General features: G+C 41.5%; 1 protein-coding gene across 5 annotated transcripts in view; it reads left to right on the forward strand.

The window, feature by feature from the left end:
* The first annotated feature begins 5,060 nt into the window (after window positions 1-5,060).
* The window catches only part of CYRIA (CYFIP related Rac1 interactor A), a 71,614-nt gene continuing 48,876 nt past the window's right edge, over window positions 5,061-27,798 (forward strand). For 2 of the 5 annotated variants that reach the window (XM_090031835.1, XM_090031839.1), the window contains exons 1-2: window positions 5,074-5,146; window positions 25,414-25,462. The gene's annotated coding sequence lies outside the window, so the exon portion shown is untranslated. Of the gene's footprint in view, window positions 5,147-25,413; window positions 25,463-27,798 lie in introns of those variants that run through there. The other 3 variants (XM_090031837.1, XM_090031840.1, XM_090031834.1) reach the window with 3 other exon arrangements.

Consider the following 27,798-nt stretch of genomic DNA (forward strand, 5'->3'; position numbering starts at 1 on the left):
ATTTATTTGAAAATCCTATAAAAGACTTTAAATTCTCTCATGGAAATTGTATAAAAGACTTTAAATTCTCTCATGGAAACTTTAAATTCTCTCATGGAAATTGTTTATTTTCTGTAAGATTAAATTAAAGATGTTTTTGTCAAAGTCACTGTTGATGGCTATTGGAAATTAATGAACAAAAATGAATCTTGTGGTTTTCTGCTGTTTAAGTTGTTTGTGCATTGATATTGAATAAATTTTGCCTAACAAATTAAGAATTTTCTCATTTAATTTTTAAAAATATTTCAATAACGATTAAACTAAACATAAACCAACAAGAATTGTACTGGAATGCTAAGTAAATTATAAAGATTATGTTCTCGTTCCTACTCTTTATCCTTTTTACTTTGTCAGCAATGAAATTATTCATTAGCTTTTAGAGTAAACGAAGAATAATTATGACCGAAGGGGTGTATTGTCATGGCTTCCAAGTAGTCAGGAAAAACTGAGATTAGATTTTCAGCTGTACGTAGTTGTGGTTCCTTAATTTTCAGACATCAGATTGTTGCCAGTCCTGATCCCAGTGTAAACAGCCACTGACATTGATGTGGGTCTTTCTCTGGACTTCAATAGCTTTCTTGTTAAAGTGATCTTTGATTTAACCTCCCTTTTTTTTTCCATGAAGGAACAAAATGGGCATTACCAGTTTTATTATTTCACATAATAACCCTTAGATGTAAAGCTCAAGAAAACTACTAGATAATCTATTAGTTCTGCATCAGAAGCAAATATCCCAGTCTCCCATCTGTTCTGAGGCCACTGCCTGCGCTCTGATGGCTGTTAGTGCAATTCTGCATAACAAAATAAGTTGCAAAATCTAAACTTGTTCTATCATGGCTAACAGCATATACAGTTTCTTTCTGTACTCTTTTTTAACATCCATTTTTAAAAAATTCTATTGTAATTCAGTTTCCAGTTTCACCCAGTTTATACCTTAAGTTACATCAATATTACTGAATATACACTAATATTTTATTAAGTTTTGAGAAACCTTCTGCATTTAAAATATTTTCTTTAATCTTATTGTAGCTCTAAAATAGTGCATTGTAAAACCAGATCAGTTTCACAAAGTTTGGAATTGCTCCTAAAGCATAAAGATATACGTACGTGGAAACATTCTTTCTACATTCTATCGATTTTATAATATCCAGTATGTGGCTATAAAATGCCTGGTCACCCTCAAAGTTTCTGTTCAAAAGACATGAAGGCTAAAGCATGAGAGAGAGAATTAACATAGGACTTGGGAGTCTAGCATTCAGCTCCCTGCTCTGTCACATGCTTCCTTTATAACCTTAGCCTTTCTGTAGCATGGTATCTCTATTTCTGAGACATTAATGATAACTTTTTGTATAGTGCTCTTTAATCTTTTGATGAAAAGTGCTCCATAACAGCTAAGTAGTATTAGTCCTTACTCTGCAAAGCTTTTGTGAGAGTAAATATATTAAAGGCTGATCTACCTGGTTACTAACGTGGCAGGAGACGTAAAATCATCTTAGATAATTTTCTAGGGTCTAATGAAGTGCCTCATGATCATCTCACATATTCTACCTAGACATTGGGAAAATCTGAGATTTAAAAACAAAAAATAATCTAACCCAATCCCAGGAAGTAACAAATGATCTGGGGCTATTGTCGCAGATACACTCTAACATACATCCTCATGGCCAATAAATTCGAGATTTCATTCAGCAAGGGACCATACAGCCCTGACAGACAGACATTCCCAATGTTGGCTCCTCTTATTCACTAGAACCACATATGTTTTTACCCATAGGTATTTTCTTCATTATCAGGTATTATTTGGTTAAAACACAACTCTGAAATGTTGGGCTAGCTAATGCAATGATAACCAAGACTTTGTGGTCAGTGCTAAGGAAGAAGTGTTTTTACATGTTTAAAGCTACTTGTAAGCAAAAACCCTATATGAGGAAAAAAAAACCCAACTGCATGCATTGCTATACTAAATCTCCATTATTTTTCCTGCTATCCTTTTTTCCCCGATCATAAGCCACTGAATTTTTTTTGGATATGGGGAAAAAACAAAGCCGGCAAAATCTGGGTGCCTATACATGTGCAGCGAGGCTGCTCCGATGCGCTGTAATTACTCGAGTAATCGAGTCTGCTGGTGCATGATAATTTCCACACTTCAGCAGACTCCAGCGTCTTGTGTATCAGCATCCATGCATTGAAAAATGGTGGTGGAGTGCTTTAACTAAAGCTCGCTGCCATTTTTCAGTATGGGGATGCTAATACATGAGATGCTCCTGGGACATGTGTATAAATGGCTTTTGTTACCAACTTTATCCCCACTTAGTCCTAACAGGATTAGAAGGAAAGTTAGATCATCATGAGTTCAAAGCAATTTAAAATATTTTATGCAAGAAGATATTTTTAGGCCATTGCAGTTGCACACCTACCAGGACAGTCACCCTGGGCACTAATTTGGTGGGAGGAGGGGAGAGCAGGGGAGGAAAAAGGGCTGCTGCTGCAGCCATGTGATGACATTGGCCGTAGTGGTAACAACTGGAGTCATTACAATCCTTGTGTGTAGCAGTTGTGCCAGGTGCTCAGCAAAGTCATTACACTGTTGGTCATTGTAAAGTCCTGGGTTCAGACTATATGTTTTCAGTACTTGCTAGATCCAAACTTTTGAAAGCCATGGAAGCATCCTTCCACAGGACAGAATGACTTGGGTAATCTGAGAAATGAGGACTGCAGAGAGCCAGGATATGGACAGCTACAAAAAGGTCAGAGATGATGTACATGTCTTCCAAACAATTGGGTGGTAGGGATATTTCTGAGCCTGGGCAAACTTTAATGCAGGGGTACAAAAGATATGGCTCATGGAGCCATGAACGATGTGTGCCCCCAGCAACTGGTGGGGTATGGCGGTGCTGGTGGCGGTGGGAGCATGAGGAGCAGTAAGTAGGGAGCTCTTGTAGACTCTGCCGGCACTGTCAGCGGGAGGGATGTTGGGGGGGGTGAGCCCCGACCAGGGGTTGGCGACCGCATGCAGATGCTGCCGGCAGCAATTGCTGACCACCCACAGATGTCACCGGTGGTGTCCCTGGGGCTGCTCCCAGCCAGAGCCTCCTTTTTGGTCAGGGATATTACTAGCTTGGCTAGAGCCAGGATGGCTGAGGGACAGGTCTACTTGACGTATAAGGTTAACATGGGCTAGACACCTACAGAGCAATGGTTAGCCCCACCACTGTTATTCCGGAGGTAGCCTACTGGGCATACATCACTTGATTGCTAGGGACAACCAAAAAGAAAACAGGCATGGTAGTGAAAGTGAAAGGTTTAAAATAAATTTACCAAGGAGGGCACCTACCAAAGCACTCTGAGCAGTGCTTGCTGGCCCTTATAAAATCATAGAAGTAGGGTTGGAAGGGACCTTGTAGATCTTCAAGTCCGACCCCCCCAGGGGCGGGAGAAAAAACTGGACTCAAATGAGTCCAGCCAGGTAGGCATCAAGCCTCTTCTTAAAGAGCCCCAGGGTAGGAGCCAGCACCACTTCCCTAGGAAGTTGGTTCCAGCTCCTAGCCGCCCTGACTGTGAAGTAGTTCTTGCGGATGTCTAATCTAAATCTACTCTCCAATAATTTGTGTCCATTGTTCTTTGTCATGCCAGGGGGCGCTAGGAGAAACAGTGTCTCCCCCAAACCCTTCTGGTCCCTCCTAGTGAGTTTATAGACAGTCACCAGGTCCCCCCTCAGCCTTCTCTTGTGAAGGCTGAACAGGTTTAGGTCCCGCAGTCTTTCAATGTAGGGTCTGCCCTGTAGTCCCCGGATCATGTGTGTGGCCCTCCTCCGGACCCTTTCAATGTTGTCCACATCCCTCCTGAAATGGGGTGCACAGAACTGGATGCAGTATTCCAGCTGTGGCCTGACCAGTGTCGCATAGAGGGCGAGGATCACCTCCTTGGCTCTACTTGAGATGCACCTCCCTCAAATGAGTCCAGGGAGTCCAGTGGACGCTGCCCAGTGAAACTGCCCAAAGACTGAACAACCCTGCAGTCCCTGGGGCTCCTCCCAAACAGCCTCCTTCCCCATCAGGTAGCTAGCTTGGCTAGGGCCAGGCCAGCTGGGAGACAGGGAGCTGTGGTGGTTCTCAAGGGCTACAAAGCCCTGGGACAGCTCCCGGAGTCCTACAGTGGCGCTGCTCTGATCCATTGGCCCATCCCCACTTGACTTTCCAAGGACACTGCTTCAGTCAAGCTCAGGATGTTTTAGATCTTTCATTTTTTACAGAGACTTTTTTTCTTTTTAACATCCTTTACAGCCAGGTGCTTTTATCCTTTTCTCCCTCCCATCCATACAAGGCCGGACACAGGCACAAGCAAACCAGGCTGCTGCCCCGGGCTCAGACACAAGGGGGCTGAAAAACGGTCATTTTGTCCCCACTGTCTGATTATTATCATCATGTGCTCATTATCCGATGCTAAAAGTTCGCCCAGGCCCACCAGGAATCTAGGTAGGGTGCTGCATCCATAGGGACAAGCGGCAACCCCTGGGCTCACAACCCCTCCGCCTCCCGAGGTGGATCAGGACTAGGCCTGGCATCATAGAGGACATCCAGGTTTTCTGCTGTTCTGTCCTCTATCGATAGGAAACCCCACACCTTTCTGCTTTCTGCTACCGTGTCCTCCACCGATACAAAACCCAGCGCCTGTATTTCTCTTTTCAAGAGAGAACTAGAGGACATAACGGCGTGGGGCTTCGTATCAACAGAGGACAACGGGACTCTCCTCTATGACGGCCACCGTAACCAGGACCCAACGGCGAGGAGTCCAGCTCCAGCCCGCGGGAGTGAAGGTCCCCTACCCTACCCAGGGCCGGGCAGCGAAGAAACCCCCGCGGGCGGGCGACTTCGCCTGTTGCCTCGGGCGCCAGGAGGGCGCTCAGTCTCGCCCGGGACTGGAGAGAGGGAGGGAGGGAGGGAGGAGCAGGCAGCGAGGCGGCCCCCTTCTCTGCCCTCCCCTCGGAGCGGAGCGAGGACGCGCTTCCTCCTCCTCCTCCTCTCCTCAGCTGAGGGCGGTGCCTGCGGGGCGGGCCGGGCCGCGGCGCGTGTCCGAGGCGGGCAGAGCGGCGGCGGCGGCGGCGCAGGTGAGCGCCGGGGCGGGTGGACCGTTGGGAGCATCTTCCCGGCCCGCGGGGCAGTTGCAGCCGCTCGCGCAGCTGGGGTGCGGGGGGCAGTGCACGCTATTGGAGAGGGGGGACATTGCAGCGGGGGGGCAGTGGGGGAAAGTGCTTTCGGGAAGCCCGGGACCCGGTGTGGCCCCTTATCTTCTTGCGCCCTCCTGGACCCATCTGCGGCCTGGCTGCTGTTCGCCCCCCTGCACAGGGCAGGTCGAGGAGGGGAGGTGGCTCGGTGGCAGCGCTCCCCCTGCACAGACGCGTTGGAAGGGTAGAAAGTTTGTCCACGCAAGCCGGCGAGCGGGGCAGGGCACACTGCATGCTGGGATGCTGGAGGACTGCAATTTGGGTGGTTCATCCAACTGGCTTCCCAGGGAGGTGGTACTCTCCCCACCTCGGGGAGGTCTTGAAGAGCAGGCTGGCTAGGCATCTGGCCCCAGCGCTCTTTCCTGCTTGGGGCAGGGGGTCCGGCTTGATGATCTGCTGAGGTCCCTTTTGACCCCAGCATCTGTGAATCTGTGGGTGGCACGTGTTCAATGAGTAACGCGGTTTTGCAGTAAACAGGCCCTGGAGCGTGCTTAAAACATTTCAGGTGGACTGTTCACGGGTTACGAGCTCTGTGAGCTGCCTAAAATGAATGTGATAAGGCCCTTAAAAAGGCCAGGTCAGGCTGTTTTGAATGCTGGATTCCTCTATGAAGCCCCTGAGGTTATTTTGTGAATCATGTTTGCAGTTTGAACGTGGTTTGGCACCTTAAGGCACCCGGGTGAGGGTCACTGGCCCAGGGTTATGCCAGTTTGAATTCGCTGTCCTGAGACTTTTCCCTTTTGGATGCTGGTTTTGTCTAAGTGGCAGGTGTCCCGAGGAGGCTTTTTTTTGGTTGCCAGCAATAAATAGATGTTAGATATGAGGGTAATGGACATGATCTTTTGTAATCTAACCTGATCACCTAGGCCTCTTCCCATAGTGAGATGGCTCTGTTTGCAACCCGACACTATACTTTCATGTTTGTCTTTTTACAATTAAGCTTTATTATTCTAGCCTAGTGTCTGTTTTACTGGTCGGCTTTTAGTTCCACCGAGCTCCCCAGGACACAGGCGCACAACAGCAGTGTATCAAATGCGAATAAAGGACGTGAAATGCAGAAAGACTCTAACCTGGCATGTCTTCATATTGGCCTTACTGATAAGTTGCTTAGGGAGGTGATAGGGATTGGCTTCCAGCCTGTTTCTAGTTGCCTTGAGTGTCGTTCTGCTTGTTTTGTATTTCTGTACCGCTTTTTAATGAAGAGTTCGTGTTGACATGGGGTTTTTTTGTGTGTGCTTCCCTTTTTTTTCTTCTCCTTCTGCGTTTACTCAGAAATGGTCTAAAAGTCATTTGAGCTGTAAACAATTCCAGGTAAGGAGAGAAAATGAAATGGAATAGTGACCAAAAATTCCCTTGTGGGAAAATGGGAAAAGAATTGTTGTGCACAGCACTGGGCTACAAGGAAAGAAAAATCTGTCAGGCAGAGAGAAATAAAATTATTCTTCAATTCAAGAAATATTTTTATACTAGCAATTTATCATTGGTTGGGTGAAAATAAGGTTTGTTTTCCTATCTCCACATATTTATTTATTTATTTAAACTAAACATGATACAACTGTATTGAAGCCCCATAGCTTAGGGATTTCTTAAATTTCCCCAGGACATGTTGTATTTGTTCTGGAGGTGTACGACAGAATTACAGACTAAGTGAGAATAACATGAAGGGCTTGACTTAAACCCACAAAATCAGAAAATAACTGGCTAAAATTTTTCCAAACATCATGTTGTAGCACATGTGGTTTAGAGGTTATACTTGCATGAAAACAGTGACATATAACAGAGTTTCAGTTTTACACTACAGTTTGCTTTGTGAGTGCTTAATAGTTTGCTTCCCTTTTGTGATTTGTTTTTTTTTTTACATTATTATTTTTTTCTTTCTGTCCTTTTAGAAATCTAAACAGCTACAATAGGTCAATAAAAAGTCAGCATTTGCTAAGAATTTGAGAGAAGCTATCATATTGGGTACTACTGTAAATGCAAAAAATACTATGCATGTTGAATGTAAATTTTCTTTAAGAGTGAGCTCGGTTCTCGTGGATTATCATAACGTGGGAAGAAGTTTTGTTGTTAGTTTGAGGCTAGCGTGTCCTCGTGATGTCCCCTCTGAAACACTTATTTTGACACTAATATAGCTTGTCTTCTGTTGTATGGTTCTCTCAAAAGATAAGGATTTGCATATATAACATATATTATTCTGCAGTAGTATTTAAAATTAATTATCAAAAGACTTCCAGGCCAGTGGGGGCCAATCTTTTCGGCAGGCGTGTCAGAAGTTAGACCCTGTGCCCTCCCTGAGGGGCACTCTACTCTTCTGCCTTTTCTGCTCTCTGTCTACTCCCATGACTGCTACATGCCCCACGCACCGGCTGCCCGTGCACCTGTGTCATCTGCTGCAGGTTGACCAGCTATGATCTATGATACTTAGTGCAAAGTATTCAGACAAGAGTGAAGATTTCTACATTAAAACAAATATTTTTCATTTATTTATGTCCTAAGTAAGCCTAAAGTATTGTTGCACTGCCTGTCAGAATCTGGGCTGTTTTTTGGCGGACATACAGTATGTTTCAGAAGTCTGAGACAGTTTTACTGTCTTGTGTTCATAGATATGATGAGCAGAAAATGATTGGAAATACAGTTGTTAAAATATGTTGGCCTGAGAGTTTAAAGCAAATTGGAATGAGATAAATGTGCATGGTAAAGCTGAATTTATGGTGTAGGCTGTTAGGCTTTAATTTGCAATTATTTAATATATACTATAAAGATAATTGTTCCCAAAGTGTCGTGTATTGAGCTAGGGTACTCTCCTAGTTCCTTTTTTGTTTCAATGAAAATGAGGAATTTGAATTTTACTTTTGTGTGTGATTTCTGGCCCCTAGTTTGAATTCACACTTGTGGATACAACTACAGTTCAAATAATTGGCATAAGTTAACTGCTTGTTGGGCTTTATCTAGTTATGATCATGGTACTGCATTTAGTTGTTGTTGTCAGCTGAAGTGTTATCATTGTTATTTAAATGTTATTAAATACTGTTGTGAATTTTTACTTTTAGAAAAAAAACCCTCCAACTATTGATACGATATCATAGATCAGTCAAGTCTAGGTAGCCATAAATAATCATTTGTAATAAATAATTATAATGTAATTTTAATACAATATCTTACAAATCAGTTTGTCACTTAAGAAACTTCTGATATACCACTGTAACTTCAGAAGCTCCTCAGTCATGTGAGTTACACAGTCACCCTTTTCTTCAGTCTGCTCCTACCCCCAACTCCCTGACCTGCACTTACATCCCACTTTCAGCTTCTACTGGACTACAGGAAAGGATAAGAATTTGACTATGCAGAATAGCTTGTAGGATCAGGGATTGGATGAATAACTCCAGTCATACTATAGAAGTTAAAGTACATCTGTGTGTCTTTGAGAAGCTTGTGGGGGTTTGGAAGGTTTTTATTTTTAAATTCTGGAAGGTAAGAGTCTGCCCACTTGACAAGTTCAATGTTGAAAGTCCTAGCAGTAATCTAGTTTGCTGTATTGTTTTTTATAATTATATCAATGTTATCTTATGTTCCTTTGAGGCACATAAGATAACAGTGAGGATGTGGACTGGTATATATCAGATTTCTGGCTTTGGTCCCCTAGTTCTCTGTGCTGAAGTGTGAAGGACTGAGTTGGTGCTGAACCTTAACCTTTGTTCTTAAGTTGCTTGTGTATACAATATATATACACATACACACAAATTTAAGAAAAAAGTGGGGTTTTGATGTCTTTATTTTGAGGAAAAACAATGAGTGATATATGGTTACTGCAAAACTGATATTGTTTTGAGCTTTTCCTGGTAGATAATTCCCACATCCCCTGTCACAGGTTTCCTTATGCAGACTTTCACAGATCCAAAAAGAAAAGACTTGGGTACCTAGAATGGGACTTTAGGTGCAATTTAAGAACTTGAGTTTAGGAATGCAATTGTCAGCTTATAAGCCTAGCTCTTTTTTGGGGATTACAACATATGTAGACATCAAAGTTTTCACTGGAGTTCTATAAGTGACTGACTAGAGTCACTACCCTGCACTAGATTGTGCACCAAAAATATGTTGGCCCCATATTGGATTGACACTGATATAAGGAAAATAGAATGTGTCAACAATTGGCTTTTTTTGGCTGATGTGGCCGATAACACCATCAATAAATGCCCTGTGCATGCACACAGCTGCAGTGCAGCACGCAGGCGGCCAGGAGTGCAACCTGGCAGGGTAGAGAGCAGCTAGGTCCAGCTGGTAAGTCTGTTGTGAGGGAAGGAGCGTTGGGGGCAGATCAGGTACCCACAGGGAGGGAGTGGGGCTGGGGCAGGTGCTGCACAGCTGGGGTGGGGTGCGGGATGCAGCCGTGAGGTGCTCATCTGGGGAACATGGCGGGGGACAGCTCCTGCCACTGCGGGCACCCCAGGAGAGCATGGGATGTGTGTGTCCCTGGTTCTGCACGTGGGGCAAGGGTGGGCTGTCGTTATGGGCTGGGGCGGTGCCGGGCTCTTCTTGGTGGGGTGTTGGGCTGTGCGTGAGGCAGGCAGTGGTGGCGCTGGAAGGGGAGGGTTGGGGGACTAAGGCATTTTTGGTGTGACTGCAGGCCCCCCTTGCAAGCCCCCCTTCCAGCACCGCTGCTGCCCACCCTGAGCACAGCCCAGCTCAACGCCCCCGCAGCGGCAGCCCACTCTCACTGCACACACGGATACAGGGACATGTCTCCTATGTCCTCCTGGGGTGCCCGCAGTGGTGGGAGCTGCCCCTACACCGTGCCCCCTGGATGAGCTGCTAATGGCTCCATCCCATGCTCCATCCCAGCTGTGCAGCCCCTGGCCCTGCCCCTGCCACATTCCCTCCCTCACCACGTGGGCCTTGATCTGTCCCACCCGTGCCCCTCGCCCCTTCCCCCATAACAGACTTACCAGCTGGATGCTGCTCTCCACGCTGCCCAGCTGCATATAGGCGGTCAGATCTGTATCAGTTGATATGGCTTCTTAAAAATCGGCTATCAGTATGGACCAAAATTTCTCTATGCACCCCTACCCTGCACGTGCCTTGACCTCTTTTTCTGCTTCAGTCGTTTGAGAGGCCTGATCTGGGAGGCATGCTCCAAACACACCTAAAAACACTGACAGGATTGGTCACATCTTAACAAAACAAAACAAAACAAAACAACCCCCTCCCCCCCCACAGTGGGCATAACCTCTTTCATTCAAAATCGTGGCTGAAGCAGGTGCTATTGCCCTTTTAAAAAAAGAAAATCAATAATTAATAGCTATGAGAGTCACCCAGGTTGTGAAAATCCTGGGTCTTCTGCTCTCCTCAACCTGCAGGGTTTACCTCTTAAGATAGTGGCTGAATTGCCAGGTTATGGACTGATCTATAGTTAGGGGTATTTTTTGTTCTTTTAGTTATATTTCTCTGCAAAGTAGCACAGATTTTCAAGATGTATTTAGCCAGAGAGAAGGAGCATAACTTTTTAAACCAGTGATCTGGGCACTCACCTGAGAGGATGACAGCTGGGTTTCATCTTTTCTCCTAGGTCTGTTTAATTGTTTCTTCTTTCTGTCTGTCTTTTTAACTTCTCATTCACTTCAGAACAGCCTATATCACTGATTCTCACCCAGGGTGCCCTGGCATCTAAGGGTGCTTTGCTCTTTGAAGGGCATCATGAGGTATGAGGGAATAAACAGATAAAGGCAGGTTCAAGTATGTCCCTACCTGGCCAGTTCCCCGCTCCCACTGCCCAGCCCCCCCCGGAAGGAGGAAACAACTGTAATATATACATTAGTTTTTGAAATTGGGTGCCACTCAATTCACAAAAACTTTGGATGGGTGCCTGGAGTCCAACTAGGCATAGTGCCTTGAGGCTAGCATTTAGAGCATTCTGGGAGGTGATGGATCTGGATGCTAACTCTTCAGGCTGAGGTGGGTGTAGAACCAAGGTGTCCTGCATTTTGCATGAATGCTCAAACACTGAGCTAATGCAGACTGTTGTCTCTTCTTTTCAGACAGGAGGATGGCCCCTATTCCAGTTTATAGAAGTGATGATATAGTGCCTAACTCCAGGAAGGTTCTGGGCTATGAATCCCTATGTGTTGTAGGCAGGTTCTTACAGCCAACTTAGCTCCCCAAGCCTCTGAGTAGAACAGAGCTGGAAGAAACACTGTTCATGGCAGTTGCATTGTCTAACTTAGGCAGATTCCTGCTGGGCGCGATTGCTTTTGTCAATCCTTCTGAGGCATACAGCTCTCTCTGGGCACACCCTTATGCAAATTTAATTAGATGCGATAAACTTGGCACAGTTTGCCCTGTTTTTATTGCTCCTGGGCACAGTGTTTACACCAGCCTGGGGATGCTCATACTCAGCTCAACATGCTGTGAAGGAGCTGGCTGGGACATGAGGGCGCTACAATGTGGGACTAACTGGCAGGGAGCCTCTCACTGTAGCATCTTTGTGCTTTAGCCAGCCCTGATCAACGTCTGCATGTGTGTTGCACCGGAGTAACTAACTCTGTCATAGGATAGTACTTGTGTCAGGCTGTACTATCTTCTGGCGGAGTTAATTACTTTACTCTGGCCTAATAGAAACGCACGTGTAGACCCTGATGCTTTACTGTGGAGCTACTTTGTCAGTGTTGCAGTAAACATCTCATGTAGATGTGCCCTCTGTGTACTAAATAAGGAACTTATGCATCAAACCCAGGGCTGTGGATTCGGTTCCAAGTGCCTCACAGTTAAGCATGATGATGCATAAGTCTTTCTGTGGTTGTACACTGAATCTAAGATAAGTACAACAGAGGACCACAAGTTCTTTTGGATTCAGTTCTCAGTTGGCAACATATGACATTGTCATTATATATGACAAGATGTTTGAGAGCTTTGTTCTAGACTAGTTTGAGAAGTCTAAGTCATTGTTATATGGATTGAACGTGGCTAGATTAAAGACCGTAGTCTTGTACTAGATGTAAGCATTTGTGTGTGTGTGTGTGTGGCTTTTTATTTCTTCCTTTTTTTCTTTTTTATTGTCCTGTAGATATTGGATTCTAATGTAGATACATGTAATAAAAATAAATTTATTTTTTGCAGCAGTCCAAAATGGAATCCAATTTGACTAAAAGGTTTTTAGAAGGGGAATGAAACAACTTAAGAAATTTTCTAGCTTCTTGTCTTTCATATGCTGTGTGAAAATAGGTAAGAATCTGGTTCTTACATAGGTGTCACAATCTGTTTAGATGATAATTATATGTTTGACTGTTCCATTTGATAGCCTGCAAAAACCCTCCTTCTCTGAAGCAGACTGAGATTGAGTAGGATCCTATCAAGGTAAACTGACTGCAGAAATATGCTTAAAGAGCTGTCATAGAGCTGTTGTGTGTACACCATAATGAATTTCATTTTTTCATTTGATACATTTATTTCTGCCACATGGTTTGTTGGACATAGTTTTTAGAGGCTTTTTGTGCATTAATAGACTGTTGTGGAAATGTCTTGGGGTAGGGAGTGGTAAGAAGGGAAAGATCCTTTAATAGTACTTTTTCATAGTGTGTAAACATGTCCTTGTTCATGCACTGGATCATTTCATATAGGCTTTGGACACTTGGATTGCTAGGAGTCCATGGTTCACTGATTCCAGAAATGTAAGTCTATTGCCTCTCCACTTTGATAACCTCCACTTCCTCTTACTTCCTTTGCAAAATCATCTTTTGGACTATTCATTTGGCATTTCACAGTATAAATTTTAGCTGTCCTTTTCCTCAGATCTGAAGGGTGTGGGTACTTGTAGGCATTGCTGAAAAGAAGTCATGACTGCTGTAACATCCTCTACTAGGGGTTCCTCCTTTGTGGGAGAGGACACAGGAGCTGTTCAATGTATATCTACACTTTAAAATGTAATATCTGGTTTTTTCCTATGTCTTTAGAATCAACTACATAAAAGCTAGTATAGATAGGGCTTAGATAATTTCAGTGTCCCCTCAAAAGAAGGTTTTACAGAAAAAAGTGCTGAAAACATAGGAGCCTAATGTACCAGTACTACTGCTATATCAATACAGCTGTATCTGTGATGAAAAACAGACGTGTATACACATTCAAATAATCTGGGAAAATTCTCCCAGGTTCATTCTTCTGGTACAGAAACTTAACCAGAGCCATGTATACAGATATTTGAATGCTGAGGCCCTGAAAAGTGCAGAGCTTGCAGTGCTGGCACTGTGCAGCAATGGGGCTCTCGGGGAAGCTGTGCGCATATCTCAGCCTACTGTGCAGGCTCCTTTAGTTTGCCTGGCAACAGTTGGCAGCATTGCATAGAGCTGTCCTGATTGGCTGACCCGGACTGCCTGTATTTCCCTGCAGCAAAATGTGGGGATTGTGTTGGGGATGTGTTCTGCTCCCTGCTGGACATCAGCGTCTAGTGACGCACTGTCTCCTAAGAGGAGAAATGCGATGAGGAAAGAAGGATGCTGGAGGATTGTTCGTGATCCCAGGAGACTCTCCTGAGGGTGATCCCAGGTTATTCCTAGGTTGTTATAGCCTGGTTGTTCCCGGGTTATTTTACTCTAGGAGAAAAAGCCTGAACATGTGTATACTTGTGGTTTCTCCTTGGAGAGTTGCTACTCTTTGAAGAGCATTTGAATATCTGCATGTGGCCAATGAGTCTAAATTGGCATAGGTTAAATAAAGAGTAGGGTAGAGAAACTTGGATGGCAACTTGACTGCAGAGTTCTCTAGTGGAGTGATTTTCAATCTGTGGTCTGCAAACCTCTGGGGGCCCATAGACAATGTGTAAAGGGTCCGTGAAAGATAACTATGATCAATCAAAAGTATGTAAATATGCATGCTAACAGTTCAAAGGCACCTCCATTCAAAATTTCTGTAGGGGTCCGCAAGTAAAAAAAGGTGGAAAACTACTGCTCTGGTGCATATGGTTATATAGCTGGTCAGTAGGGAAGAAGAATGAATGCATACTAGGGGAGACATATGTGTGGTTGAAAGGGAAGGAGGAATATAATTGTTCCTTTCCAAAAAAGGAAATAATAGTGGATACAGTAACGGTAGTTAACAATATTCACAGTTTCCTGATATTACATTCTATTTAAGAAATTGTAATTGCCTTTAAGACATTTTGTAATTCCAGATGAGAATGACTAAGAGATTGGAAAGTGAAGTTCGAGACACATAATGTAATCTGTGCTGTAAATTGTTGGGAACCCTTGTTATAGCACAGCATTTATTACTTAGTATCTACTGGAGTGATGTTTTCATTCAATTTCATTTTCCCTTGGTATAGTGCATCAAGCTGTACCCTCTTGTCTTTTTCTCCTGCTTATTTTTAATATTTCATTGACTATTTTCCTACACAGTTTCTGATCTTGAAGTGAATTTGAACTTTGTTATTTGATGAACTGATAACATTTTTGTTTCTTGATAATGTCATGGTTTTTCTATTTTTTAGCCTTCTTGCATACTATGGGGGGAAATCTGAAGTCTTAGACATGTAGGTAGATGTCCCTTCATTAATATAATGTTATTGTGAAACTGATTAGTTACATTTGAAGAAGAATTATTTGGATTTGACTTATTCACCTGTGTTTTAATGAGGTTTTGATTCATTATGGCATAGGCAGTCGCATGTTGTCCCGTTATGTAACTAAAAGTAAATCCGCCTAAAAATCCCCTTTTGTTCTGCTACTGAAGAACACTGTGGGCTGCCAAACCCAGGCTGAGTCACCACAATCGTAGTAAGTGTTTGTTACTTTTGCAATTGCTGTTATATTCAGTATGCTCTAAGTCAAAGTGATACTGGTGGGTTAAAATGCTATATTTTTAAAGTGTCTTGTTCTTTATGATGTTTAAATAACATTTATTAAACAAAGAATTAAAAGTGTGTTTTTACTATTGGTGGTGGTAAACGTAAAAGTAAATCCTTATCTCTGACAACAAAAATGACTAATCAGTTTCTATCCAAATTTCACTTTCAGGTTCTCTTGTTTTGGCAAGACTTAGCTTGCAAAAAAATTACGGGGAGTTTCCTAACATGGTTAAAACCCCTTTCATTTTGGACTTGATTTAATGTACCTTTTTCATTTAGTTCTGAGGACAGAGATTTACAAATTCTTAAGCATGCTGGAGTTTGGGCAGTAATCCAGTGCAAATTTAAACATGATTAACTTCACTGTTGCAGGATCAGATCCTGAAAATGGAGTGATAGCTTGGTTAGAATACCTAAATAAAATGAAATAACTGCAAATCACTAATTGAGCCACAACATGCACTTTGGATCAGAGTTTGCAGTACCCATCCTTTCAAGCTGGAATTAGAAATCACCCACATATTCAGCTGCAGTGAAGTAAAAGTGTTCATCATCACAACAGACTTCTTAACTGTTGTAGGAGTTAGGGAAGGTGCAAGCTTTTTTGCCCCTTGCTAATTATACAGCACAAAAACAAGAGACTCAAGGCATTCCATAAGACTGTCAAGTGGCATTTACCTTCCTACTGTGTGGAGCATATGTAGTCTAAAAAAAGCTATTAAAAGGAAGCTGAATTTTTATAAGTTGGATCATCAGTTAATTTCCCTATTCTGCTTTTTTTGAGCTGAACTTGTTGTTGAGGAAAAGGAGCGCCGAATTAATTAGATGTGGTAGCAGATACCAAAACACCCTAGAATACGTATAGAAAGAGATTGAATACAAAGTACCGAATTTCACAGCAGTTAAAATGTTTGAGTCATGCTGTCAGAAAAAAAAAGAAAAAAAAAGCTGTTTCTAAAAAAGAGACTCCTGTCAGTGAAATGATATTAATGCAAGAAAGGAAAGTCAAATATACTACATGCCCTGTTTTCTTAGGTTTTTAAAATATTCTCTAGTGTTTAACTCATAAATCATGAAACATTTATGGTGGGCGATTTCCTATGCTCTGAGAAAATGACACTGTGCTCATGGTTTTTACCTTCTGCTTTCAGGGTTTATGCTCATATTTCACTGAGGTAGGAATAAGTGAGCAGCATTATAGCTTTTAGCATCCTGATTTGTATGGCAGAGAAGTGAGCAGCTCTCGTAGTGATGCTGACTTCCTTTTACATTTTTTTTGCCCATAAAAGGAGAAATGACTAGGACTGGAGAGAATCACAAGACAAAAGTATGTTTTTAAAATATCTTTAGAAAACTTTAATTTTTGTGTTGCATTCCTGGCATTCCCTTCTGTGTATTTTTTATATGGTAAAAATGAAATACTGAAATTTTGAACCTGAGGTTTTTATTACTAGGAAACCTATGACTCTAAATAAAGGCAGTCTTTCTAGGAAGGTGAAGGGTAGTTTGTTTGTTTTTTCCCCTGGAAAACTTTATAGTGACTTCTTCAGCCAGCCTCTACAGATCTGAAATATTTAATTGTTCTGCTCTAATATGTTTTCTTTAAACAATTATAAACTAAGAGTTCAAGAATATTTTTCTGTGTGGAACATGGATTTTTCTAGGGTAGTTGAACATCCATTGTGTGGGAGGGAGGAAAAATATCACTTGTCTAAAATTGCATCATCCTCTAAAACCTGCAGAAATTTTTCTCCTTGGAACGGGAGGAACAATTATCTCTGAGTCTCCCATTCTGTGTCAGGGAATGTCTGTGCAGATATCTAGATCTGTATTTAATGCTGATTTATTCAGTGTTAATAAAGATTTTACATCAACAGTTTATTCAGGGAGGAGGAGTGTTGGGATATTTCCTACTGGACCTGTGTAGAAAGCGAAACAATATATGGTACTGTGGGTGGGAGGTAGGGATTCTTTTTCTGCAGCTGCCATAATCAGGCCTGGCACCCAACTTTGACATGCACTCTACCCTCTCCTGTTCTTGTAAAGAAAATTCAAAAGCATCCTCATAGTTTCATGGGTCTTTTAGTCATTTATTTGTTTTTTTAATAGGAAACTTCAGGTTGACTGTTGGCTTTAATAGATTGTAGTTCAAGAGAACTAGCATAATGATGAATCCTATTTAAAATATAATTATTAGTGATAGTATATACTTTACTGTTTGTATACATGCCATCTTTGCATATGTAATTGTTTTCTTTTGGGTAGTAGTCCTTTGGGACTTCAGTGCCCTGTAGTCAAGGGTGTAAAGTTCAGGGTAGACCAACCTGCCTTTAGGTTTCTTTAATTTTTAGTTAATATTGTAGTTAGAATTCTTAATGTAGCCAAAATGGTACAGTTTTAAACATGTTTGCAGGCAGATGCTCTTCAGCACTATCTGAACACAGTAAATTTAATTATACCTGAACACAGCAAATTTTAATCAAATAGAAGTTCTCCTATTAACAATGGACAGTGAAGGACATATACCAATTAAGTTTTCAGTACTTAATTGGTATATTAAGTGGGATTCTTCCCCCAGGGAAGAATCCCATTCAGCGGAGAAACTCCTGACTCTGGCAGCCAGTGCTCTAGTAAGCCCTGGATTCATCTGCAGCCCAGTCTTGATCAAGAAGGCCTTGTTTATTCATTACTGAATTAACAAGGGCTTCTATGCCCTCCTTGACAATTTAAGTTCTCACAGATGTGTATGACTTACTGGTTGGCCTCAGAGGCATTTAATCAGTGACTGCACTCCTTTGCCAGCATCAGAGTATACAGCAGGAATACTGGAATGCTCTACTGCTATCTGCAACACCTGCCATGCTGTCTACTAATGTAGGATGAATCCCTATAGCCAGCCTTCTCAGTACTAATGAGATCAACAGCAGTTGGTTACTCTAAGCTCACTCATTTCACTAGTCTCTTTTACTGGCTACCACAGAACTCCTAGCCCTGGGGATGTCTAGTTCAGCCACTGTCATTTCTGTGTGTCAGATATTCTTGGACTTAGTAAAATTCCTGAGAGAATGTGTCCATGTACAGAAGAGAAGGTTTTGTTTTCTTTTTCTGCATTAAAGCAAAGAGGTTTCACCCAAATACTTAACTACTCTCCCCTCACTATGAATCCAGGTACACAAAAGAGGGAGTCCAGAAGAAATTGGCATCTTAGTGATGAGCTGCCCCATTAGTATCTTTTATGGCTTACAGCATAATATTCTTATTCAGTGGTATCATAATCATTCTGGACTTCTTGGTGGGGAGAAGGGGGGCAGAGACATCAATTGAAAGTTAGCACTGATTGGTTCCAACTTTTACATGTGCAGGTAAAGGCAGATCTAATGTGTGATGCACACAGTCATGTCTTCTGCCATACTACAGTGCACTGGAGGAGGTGCAATTGTGGGATTGTGCATTAGATCCAATCATGCCTTATTTCTGATGTAGGGGGAGCCTGATCCCATCAGGCATGGGACTCTTGGTCTTGGCTGCACCCCACAAGCAGCCAGGACTGAGAGCCCCATCAGCTATGAATACTGCTGTAGTCTCCTAGGTGTGGGTATGCGTGGATTGCCCCACAGCTGGGAGATTGCAGCAGCAGCAACAGCAGACTGTCTATGCGTGCGAATTAAAGCTGGATAGAAACCAGTTATAAAGGTGTCGTACCATTTCAAGCAATAACTTCATAGCTGGTTAGACATTTTTTAGGTGTTTTTTTGCCTGTGTAGCTTATCTAAATTTATTGCATAATTAACAAGGTAATTGTGCAACAGGTGTTGTGTGTAGAGGGGGTCTCTAAAACAAAATCTTTGCCTCTGACTGGTTAATCAGTCCACCATACATCTTCACATTGGGACAAATATCTTTTAAGTTGTTATTGTTCTAAAAGTCCAGTTTATTTAAATAAAGACATCTTTGTCTTATTCTGATGAGGCTTTTGCCTCAACTGCTCTTGTCCAAACAGGTGACTACTATATTTACAGAAAGAGATGGTTTTGGCATCCTGTCCTGGACCTTTGTCTCAATGAAATAATCTGCTTCATCTTCTGCAGACTAGGTCTAGTTCTGATTATTCCTGTTTTAGATCCTAGTTTGTAGGTTGCAGTGCACCTGACTTTCAGGAAATGCCTTATTCTACTGTTGGGGAAGTCTCATAATTGCCAGTGCTTTCCTTTCAAACTTTCCCGAATCGTTGAGTCTGTTCACCAAAATTATGGTTGTAGCAGTTTACCTGTGGAGATGAGGTCCCTTCCAGCCCTAATATCTATGAATCTATGGATGCTTATCGTGCTGGGATCCTTTGACCCTAGCTGACTTCCTGCCCTTTGGGAGGGGGCTAGACCCAATAATCTTATGAAGTCCCTTCCAGACCTAACTTCTATAAATCTATGAATCTGAATCTGTGAATAAAGGGGAAACTTATCTGTGACTGGCTGAGCAAGTGAGTAACTCTCCCACTTATTTTAGATCTCTTTACTGCTCTGGGTCTTGGAGTCAAAGAAAAATCTGAATATACTTTCCAGTATTGATGTTGGTGGACTTCACAGGTGAAGATGGCATACCTCAAAATAGATCTCCTCATCAGTTAACTTTAACCACATCAGCCAGAGTATGTGTAACTCCTGGGATATGTGGTTTCTTAAAACTGTGTTGCAGTTTGTTAGATTTTACCCAAAGTCGTTGCAAGGATGGTGGTGATCAGTATTTCCTCAGAGGCACATATGAATTTTTATTACTTTACATGTATGTACTGTAGCAGTGGTCTCGCTTCTTTCAACTAAAATGATGGCCCTTGGATAGTCCTTTATCCTTTCCTGTCCTCCCTCCTCCCTCTCAAAAAAAGGTTTTCATATACATTCACTTAAACTAAGAAGAGTTTATTAACATTCCCAGTGTCTATGCTTGAAGAAACCACAATCCAAGTATGGAAAGATAATGCTTCTATGATATATTACATTAAAAATGGGGAAGTGTACTTGCCTCTCGTGAAGTAATCTATCTCTGGGACTTTTATCTTGGGCAGAAAGGTCCCATTTTTACTTGATATTTTTTAGGTTTTCAGAACAGCATACTGGAACAGTTCAGGAAACAAAAATGTTTGGTCAGGGTGTTAAGTCTGAAGAATTTACCATTTGTCAATAGCATCTTTGTGTTTTCCAAGCTACCTTAAGTTCATAGATTAGCAACTTGAACAATATGTAGCAAAATGGTGTATTTGTAACTTGCCCGCTATGGAAATAGATTCCTTGGGTGAAGTTTTTTGCAGTTCTCTAGCCTTTATACACAGGTCTAATTCTCTATTATCATGCCTTTTGTAATCATTTACACCTGTCCAAAGTTGGTATAAACAATTACTTTTCCGAGTAGGTATAGTAGTCTACAGTAATTGGCAACCATTTACTATTCTGCGGTAACTAACAGACATTTACTTCTGTGGAAAGTAACACTCCCTCTGTGTGCATTTTTATAAAGACAAAATTTTAAAAGTAAATAACGTGGAGCTTATCTCATTTGGGTTAGAACAGTAGTTCTTTAGCGCACTGGTATAGCAACAGTTTAAGAATGAGATAAAATGAGATAACATCCATTCCAGTTTAAGTAACTGTCCCGTTTAAATCTGCTAACCATTTTTGACTAAGTCTTGGGTTGCTTTGACACCCTCCCCTCCCCCCAATTTATTAACAGCAGCAAACATCCAACCTGCTAAAAATCAGTAACTTAAAATGTCATTAGATAATATTCCAGATCTTTTCCACAGAGCTGAAAGTGTGTAGGCACTGTTACTTTTGACTACACCGTGTGGGCTTCATGGGGAACATCTCGGGGCCCAAACTGTAACCATTATAAATCAACATTGCCTTCAGATTAGGTATACTGATGTACCTCAATTCAGATCTGGAACTTTATTATCTGCAATCAGCAAAACTGGTAGTTCTGAAAATGTGGTATTAAAGGAACTCCTGAGTACCCATCTAATATACCTGTAAGGATACATCTCTAGTTTATTTTGAAATAAGTTGTCTATAGGAAGGGTGCAATATTTTCTTGGCAATCCAGGAAGTACTGTTTTATGGCAGAAAGTTTCATAGTTTTCTTGTTGGGGTTGGTATTATAAAATTATTCTTCATATTTCTCGTGGGCTATGGATGAGAGAGGGATTCTAGCCAAATACAGCCTCTGTATCGATTTAGAAGTACATTCTGGAAAGGCTTTGCTTTATTTAAAAAAATAAATAAATCCTCAAAGCTTTTTTGAGCAATTGACTGGCATTTTAAAAAAAATCTAAGCAGATGGCATTTCCACCCTGTTCTGAGTAGACGATAAGCACAGTGATTATGGTCCACATTATCTCTTTCCTGGGGTTTGCCTTTGTTAACTAAAATAACAGCAGCAGCATATAAACATCCACCTAAACTTGGCTGTTCCTAGGGTTTCCCGTGCAGAATCTTTCTGCCTCTCTGGGAGATGCCTCCTCTCCTTCTGTTTCTACTGGATCTGCCCATCTAACCTCAGATTTGGGGGGTGGGGGAAATATTTTTGGTCTTTTAAGCAGGATTCAGTCTGTTTGTATTACAAATTACCTAACAGGAAGACCCTGTGCCCCCATGTCCAGGTTCTTGTTCTAAATCTCCTTATTATATACAAGGGATTTTCTTATAGAATATTGAAAATATAAGCCCCATATTTTCATTTTTCATATTTAAAAACATCTCCCTTTTTCTAACAAGAAACTTCATAGTAGAACAGGAAATTGGAATGACAGAATTCTGAGATTTGAGGAAATTCTGCAGTGATTTTGCTTTTTAGAATATGGCCTTTCTTTCAATTTCATTCTTTATCTTTATTTAAAACTTCATCATATTTGTGTTTTATTTAGTCTTTCATCTGCAACATTCAAAATACACATTCTGTTTTTAACGCTGCTCTCTTTAACTCCTATACATAAAAGTAGCATCCACTAAGAATCGTCTGTTTTATCAAAATCAGATCATATGGCCTGTGTTATTTTTAAATAGCAGGAAACTTTCAAAGTGGTGGCTGTATATTGCCATAAGTTAAACTGGCTGTGTTTTCAAAAACCTGCATATATAATAAGCTTTACTCTCCTCAGGTTCACTTTACTCTTGGACTGAAGGGATTGAAGTGAACCCTCTGAACCCTTTTATAAATGTGTTTTAACCAGGGTTAATTGACTCATTATTGTTTTGATGACAACTCATAAGTAATGTTCTTTCCTTACTATCATATGGTGATTATCTTCTTTATCCTTTCTGCCTTAAAGCAGCATAATGCTATTGCTAAATTTGGAAGTATAAGTGGTATTTTGTATCTGTTCCTCTGCATGTTTATTATGCTGATCTGAAGGTAGAAAGAACTGCCCCCTCCTCAATAAAGGAATATAGAAAGGGCTTCAGTATGCTGTATGAACCTGTTTTATAAATGTTTTTGCTTACTTTCACTTAAGAAAGAATTTTGTAGGAATGGCATCCATCTTGCATCAGTAAACATGTTATAAATATGATTCCTTTGGAGTCCACATAGGGATTTTTTACTGTTTTAATGATAGTGAAGTTTTTTTTTAAGGTAATATTCTCCTTTATAAACAAAAGCATTGTGGTTTAAGAAACAACAGTCAATTTGAAGAAATAGTATAGGTCTTTTAGTTCTTGGACATGCTTTTCCTTTCTTCCCCATAATGCTCAGTTTCCCAATAGATGGCATCTCTTGGCATGTCTCTCAAACAGCTCAAATGTTTTGCCTCAACCCTTGCCTTGTAGGCCGCTCCACACATTTATTCTTTGCTGCAAGAAAATTGTTTCCTGATGTTTAAAGAAGATTTCAAACAGACTTCCACTTTTATCTCCTCCCCCCACTTTTTAATCCTATCATCTGTACTGTTGTTTTGGTATTATTTATGCTTTTCCACACTAAAGTACCATTTTATATGTTTTGATTACATTTTAAATTGCTCCTTGTTTTTATTTTTAGATTTAGAAATATAATGCCTTACATTATGAAAACCTGCCTTCTCGTTTTTAATAATTCATTACTGGCCGACATTATCTTAAAAATCCCGTATTTTAATTAAAGGACAGTTGTTCAATCAAATTTGAAAATTTTAATTTCATGATTTCTTTTCCCTCAAAGTTTGTATTTTTTAAGCCTTCTTTATAGTTGTTAGCATTATGTTCATTTTCCCCAAATAAGCTGAGTTACACATGCAATGAACCACATTTTCCTTTAGGTACATTCTTTAGTTATTTACTTTTTTAATATACTGGTGCACTTCCCCTTGCTTTCCTGTAGATAATTCCAGATTTAAAGTTTTGAATTAGGCCTGCATACACCATTACCCCTAACATCTTTGCATGTTGATGTGATCTGAAATTCTGGTTAGCTAAATAATTGGATCTTTTCATTCTGGATACTGCTGGTTAAATTCCTTTTGAACATCCTGTTTTTTGATCCTCAAGCCTATTGCCTGCACATTACTCTACTCCAAATTTTTGTCTTATGGCAACTGTTTGCTTCCATGCTTTGTGAATTGAGTTGAATTCTTTTTTATGACAATATTCAGTTTAAACATAACCAGAAGTGGTGCTGGTAATTCTTGAGCAGGGCTTTATCACTTTCTATTCCCAGGAATGAGTTTTCTGTTTAATGTGGAAGACGGTTCTTTGTTCAGACAATTCTATATTTTCTCTAAAATAAAACAAACTATATCCTATTTTTTTAAAACCAGTGCTGTTTGTACTGTAACATTGAGAACTTATTGCCATCTTTCTATGTAGTGGCAAATATAATTTAATTTTAAAAGTGTATCTTACTAAATCCTCCTTGCTTTTTTGTATCTACTTTTTTCTATGCTTTTGGTATGTTTATTTATTTCCTTTTCTTATAGAAATAGATCACTGAGGCTGTGAGGTTGCATTGGTTGTGACTACTGTGGCCTAAAATTTTACATATTTTTTTTTTTCAAATTGACTCTTTTAGGCAAGAATTGTAAATTTTCCACACTGATTAATAGAGAGGGATTTAAAAAAATATATGTTTAAGGTATTTAACTATTCTTAATCTTTTCCCCCATAATTAATTTACCATTCGTTATCAAATAATGACTTTCCTTTATTAACTGACCATAGCATATGTATCCTTGTCCTATCTACTTTTTCACATGCATACTTGCCTTTTGTACAGAAGACATGAAAAATGTCATGGAGAGTCAAGCTTAAGAAGAGATGCGCTACTGTCTGGAGATAAGTTCTCTATTTAAAAACCCCTTTCCCTTTCCAACTGCTAGACAAGGAAATGATTCTGGGATTACTGTCAAGGACCTTGAAGCTTGTTGGGAGGCCAGGTGGAGGGAAGCAGGGGAATGCAACTTCATATAACTTTGACTAGTAAGTGTTTAGGAAACCCTGAGTGTTCTTGTGGTTCTGTTGTTTTTTTTCTGTCTCTAAGCCTTCGGGCTGATAAAAATAAAAATGATCCCTTTGTAGGAATTATTCATTTTCTGCAAGAGAGCTCTCAAATATTTTCAGTGTCACTTCTTTGTCCTGCTAACCCAGGGGCAGGCAAAGTCTGGCCCGCAGGCTGAATTGAGTCTGTGTTGAACTCCATTTGCTGGCTGCATTGCTGTAGCCAATTTCCATGGAGACCCCAGCAGTGGCGGTGCTGTGACAGCACGGGGAAAGGATTTCCATGGAAACCGGCCCCAGCAGCACTGGCAGGGCATGCGGCTAGTCGGGGAGCTGCTCCGGGGCTAGGATCTTCTGGCGGTGACAGCCTGGCGCGGAGCCAGGGCAGAACTGCAATCCATTGCCAGCATGTGGGCAGGGGCTCCTGGGAAATGGAGTCTGGCTGCTGGCCGAATCTGCCATTTTGCCCACCCCGTAACCAGTGAACAGCTACTTAGTGTTACAGCTGATCAACATCTAGTGAGCTTCACTTTTCTCTTGGGCTTCCTAATAGATTCTCTTTCAGTTAATAAGACCCTTATTGGTTTTAGTTCTGCTGTAACTCGGTCATGAACGCTCTGTGTGAACTTCCATTCTATAAAGACATTAACAGTAATTTGCTTTCAAGATGAATTGTAGTGTGAGATAGCAGCCTTTTGTTTGGGATATAGTTGCTGCAAGGTAAATCACCTCAAATATGTTATCTTCAGTAAAGGCAGAATTGCCTATAGTATGTTTTTAGAAGTTGTACACATGCCTGTTTTAGCAATAAGTGAATTGTTAGACTATTATTAATAGCAACTGTTTTAATTTAATATTGACAGATTGCCGTCTCTCCTGAAGTATTTAGAAGACTGGTGAAACTCGAAGGAGGTAAGATTACACTGAGGTGGTGTTTTCTTTTTTTGTGTACAGTAGAAAAACATTATTTAAAAATATTCTCTTGTTCTCTGAATAGATTGCTGTTTTAATGTTGCACAATGCAGTTTTCAGAACTCTAATTGACTCTAGTGCTTCACCTATACAAAGATCATTAAAAGGTCTTGCTATGGGATAACAATTTTAAAGTTCTTTTATTTCTCCCTTCATTTAGCTCTTGGACACTATCATCTCTTCCTTCTTCTGATACATTTCACTGTTCCTCTTGTTGGCTTTTTCCTGCTCTGGCAGGCAGATTTTGAAGCTGGGATCAAATTGGTTTAGCAGTACTAGACAAGAAAGCCATACTCGTGTTTGCTCCCTCCAACTACTGCTACTAAAATACGTATACTTTTTCCTTGCCTTCTAGCAACTTGACCTCAGAAGAGTCTGTGAAGACTAAGTACCAGGGCAAAAAGATGCCTGGTTTTGTGTTTTGGGGGAAATTTTCTCTTCCTTTTCTTCCCAATCTTTTTCTTTTGAGTTGATCTTTTTAAATCAAGAGCCTCCTAATCAGAGCAGAGGAGCTAAGTGGTTTTTACTTGTCTCTCTTTTTTTAGCCCACTGCTTAGCTGCAACAATTTTTCCCCCAAAGTTGCTCAGTTAGACATTTACTTCTTTGTAGGGTGACTTTTATTTCTTTTTTTTAATGCCTCAGAAATGCTTGCTATCATAATTATTTTTTTCCTGAAGTGTGTCTCCTTCTAGTGAGAAAAATATAGTTGCTTGTCCCTCTAAGAAATGGTGCTTCTCTTTAGTCAAACACCTCAGCTGAAGAGCTAAAATGACCCCCTCCCCCCTTTTTTTCCCCCTCTGGGAAGGACTTAACTTTATCATGGTCTCAAGCATAGATTCTTTAGTTTTTCCCTTAGCATGGAGCTGTTAATTCCTTCAGTCCAGAAAGCACAGTATGGCAATACCAACAGTAAAAACCTTTTCTCAAAGAGTGCGTTCTAATTTGGACAGCTTTGGCCAGTGGTGACTTGGTCTGTTAACAGTTTGATTACACTGATGAACTATTTACAGTTATTTCGTTATGGATATTTTTATTCTGATGTAATTTTAATTAGAATTATAAAACATAAACAGATATGCAAATTCAGAAAAAAATATTCTGACATACGACTATGTATACAGGAATCTTCAGTGTTAAAAACAAAACCCAGCTTTGGGAACTGATTAAGTATGCAAGATTTCAGAACAGTATCAGTAATTGAAAACCCACTTTTGGATTAGGAAGTTTTTGATGCTCTTTTTGCAGTTGCAGTTATACTGTGTAGCTCTGATGCACTGATTCCTTGTCCCAGTGACTTATAGACTGAGCACTGTACAGTAATACCTTGGTTAACAAAGTAGATGTGTTCCATGATGTCACTTCTTTACCAGAAACTTCATTACCAGAAGCAGAAATACCATAGGAAGCATAGGGATGTATTTCAGGATGTCAGAGAAGGGGGGTACAGTAGGAAAATATCTTTAAATACTCACAAAGATAAGTGATAAATATTCACAAAGCTACTCAACTGCCAGGGCTATGGACCTGGGTGCACAACCCCCTAAACCCGCCCTACTGCCTGCTCTGGGCTTGGGTGGGGCAGCTCCCTGCCACTGCGTGCACTCCTGGGGGCTCAGGGGATTTGAACCCCCCAGATCTATATACTGTGGGGCAGGCTACAAGCTTGGACTTCCCCCCTGCTTCCATCCCCCAGGGCCTCTGCAGCCTGGCGGGCACAACTTGGCAGGGCAGGGAGCAGCGGGGCCACGCGAGGATTTCCTCATCACTGCAAGCTCCGTACTGCCCTGGCAACACCCCCCCTGTGCACAGGGCTGCAGTGAGAGCAGCAACATGGGGTTGTGCCCCTCAAAGCGTCACACACTGGGGGTATGTTGGTAGGGCAGCATGGAGCTCGCAGCAGCACAATTACCTTTGTGGCCCCACTGCTCCCTGCTGCCTGGGTCATGCCCGCTGGGATGTGGAGACCCTGGGGGAAGGAAGCAGGGTGGGAGCCTGAGTCTTCAGCCTGTGCCTACCCTGCATACAGATCTGGGGGGTCTCTCCTGCCCCCTGGAAATGCACATGGCAATGGGGAACTTGCCCTCCCCCTCTTCCAGATGAGACACCTGGGGCCCCATCCTGCTTGCTGCTGGGGCCCTGCTGCTGCACATTGTGGCCCCAGGCCCAAAGCCCTATGCGTTACCCAGCTGGGCAGCATTCCGAACCCTGCCCAGCTCCCTCCCTATATGGCTCTCAGTCCCCTTCGTTCCCCCACATACTTGCTGGAGCTACTCTG

Source organism: Crocodylus siamensis, chromosome 1, assembly GCF_052110815.1.
Source record: "Crocodylus siamensis isolate JL-2025a chromosome 1, ASM5211081v1, whole genome shotgun sequence".
In the NCBI taxonomy this organism is placed as follows: domain Eukaryota; kingdom Metazoa; phylum Chordata; order Crocodylia; family Crocodylidae; genus Crocodylus; species Crocodylus siamensis.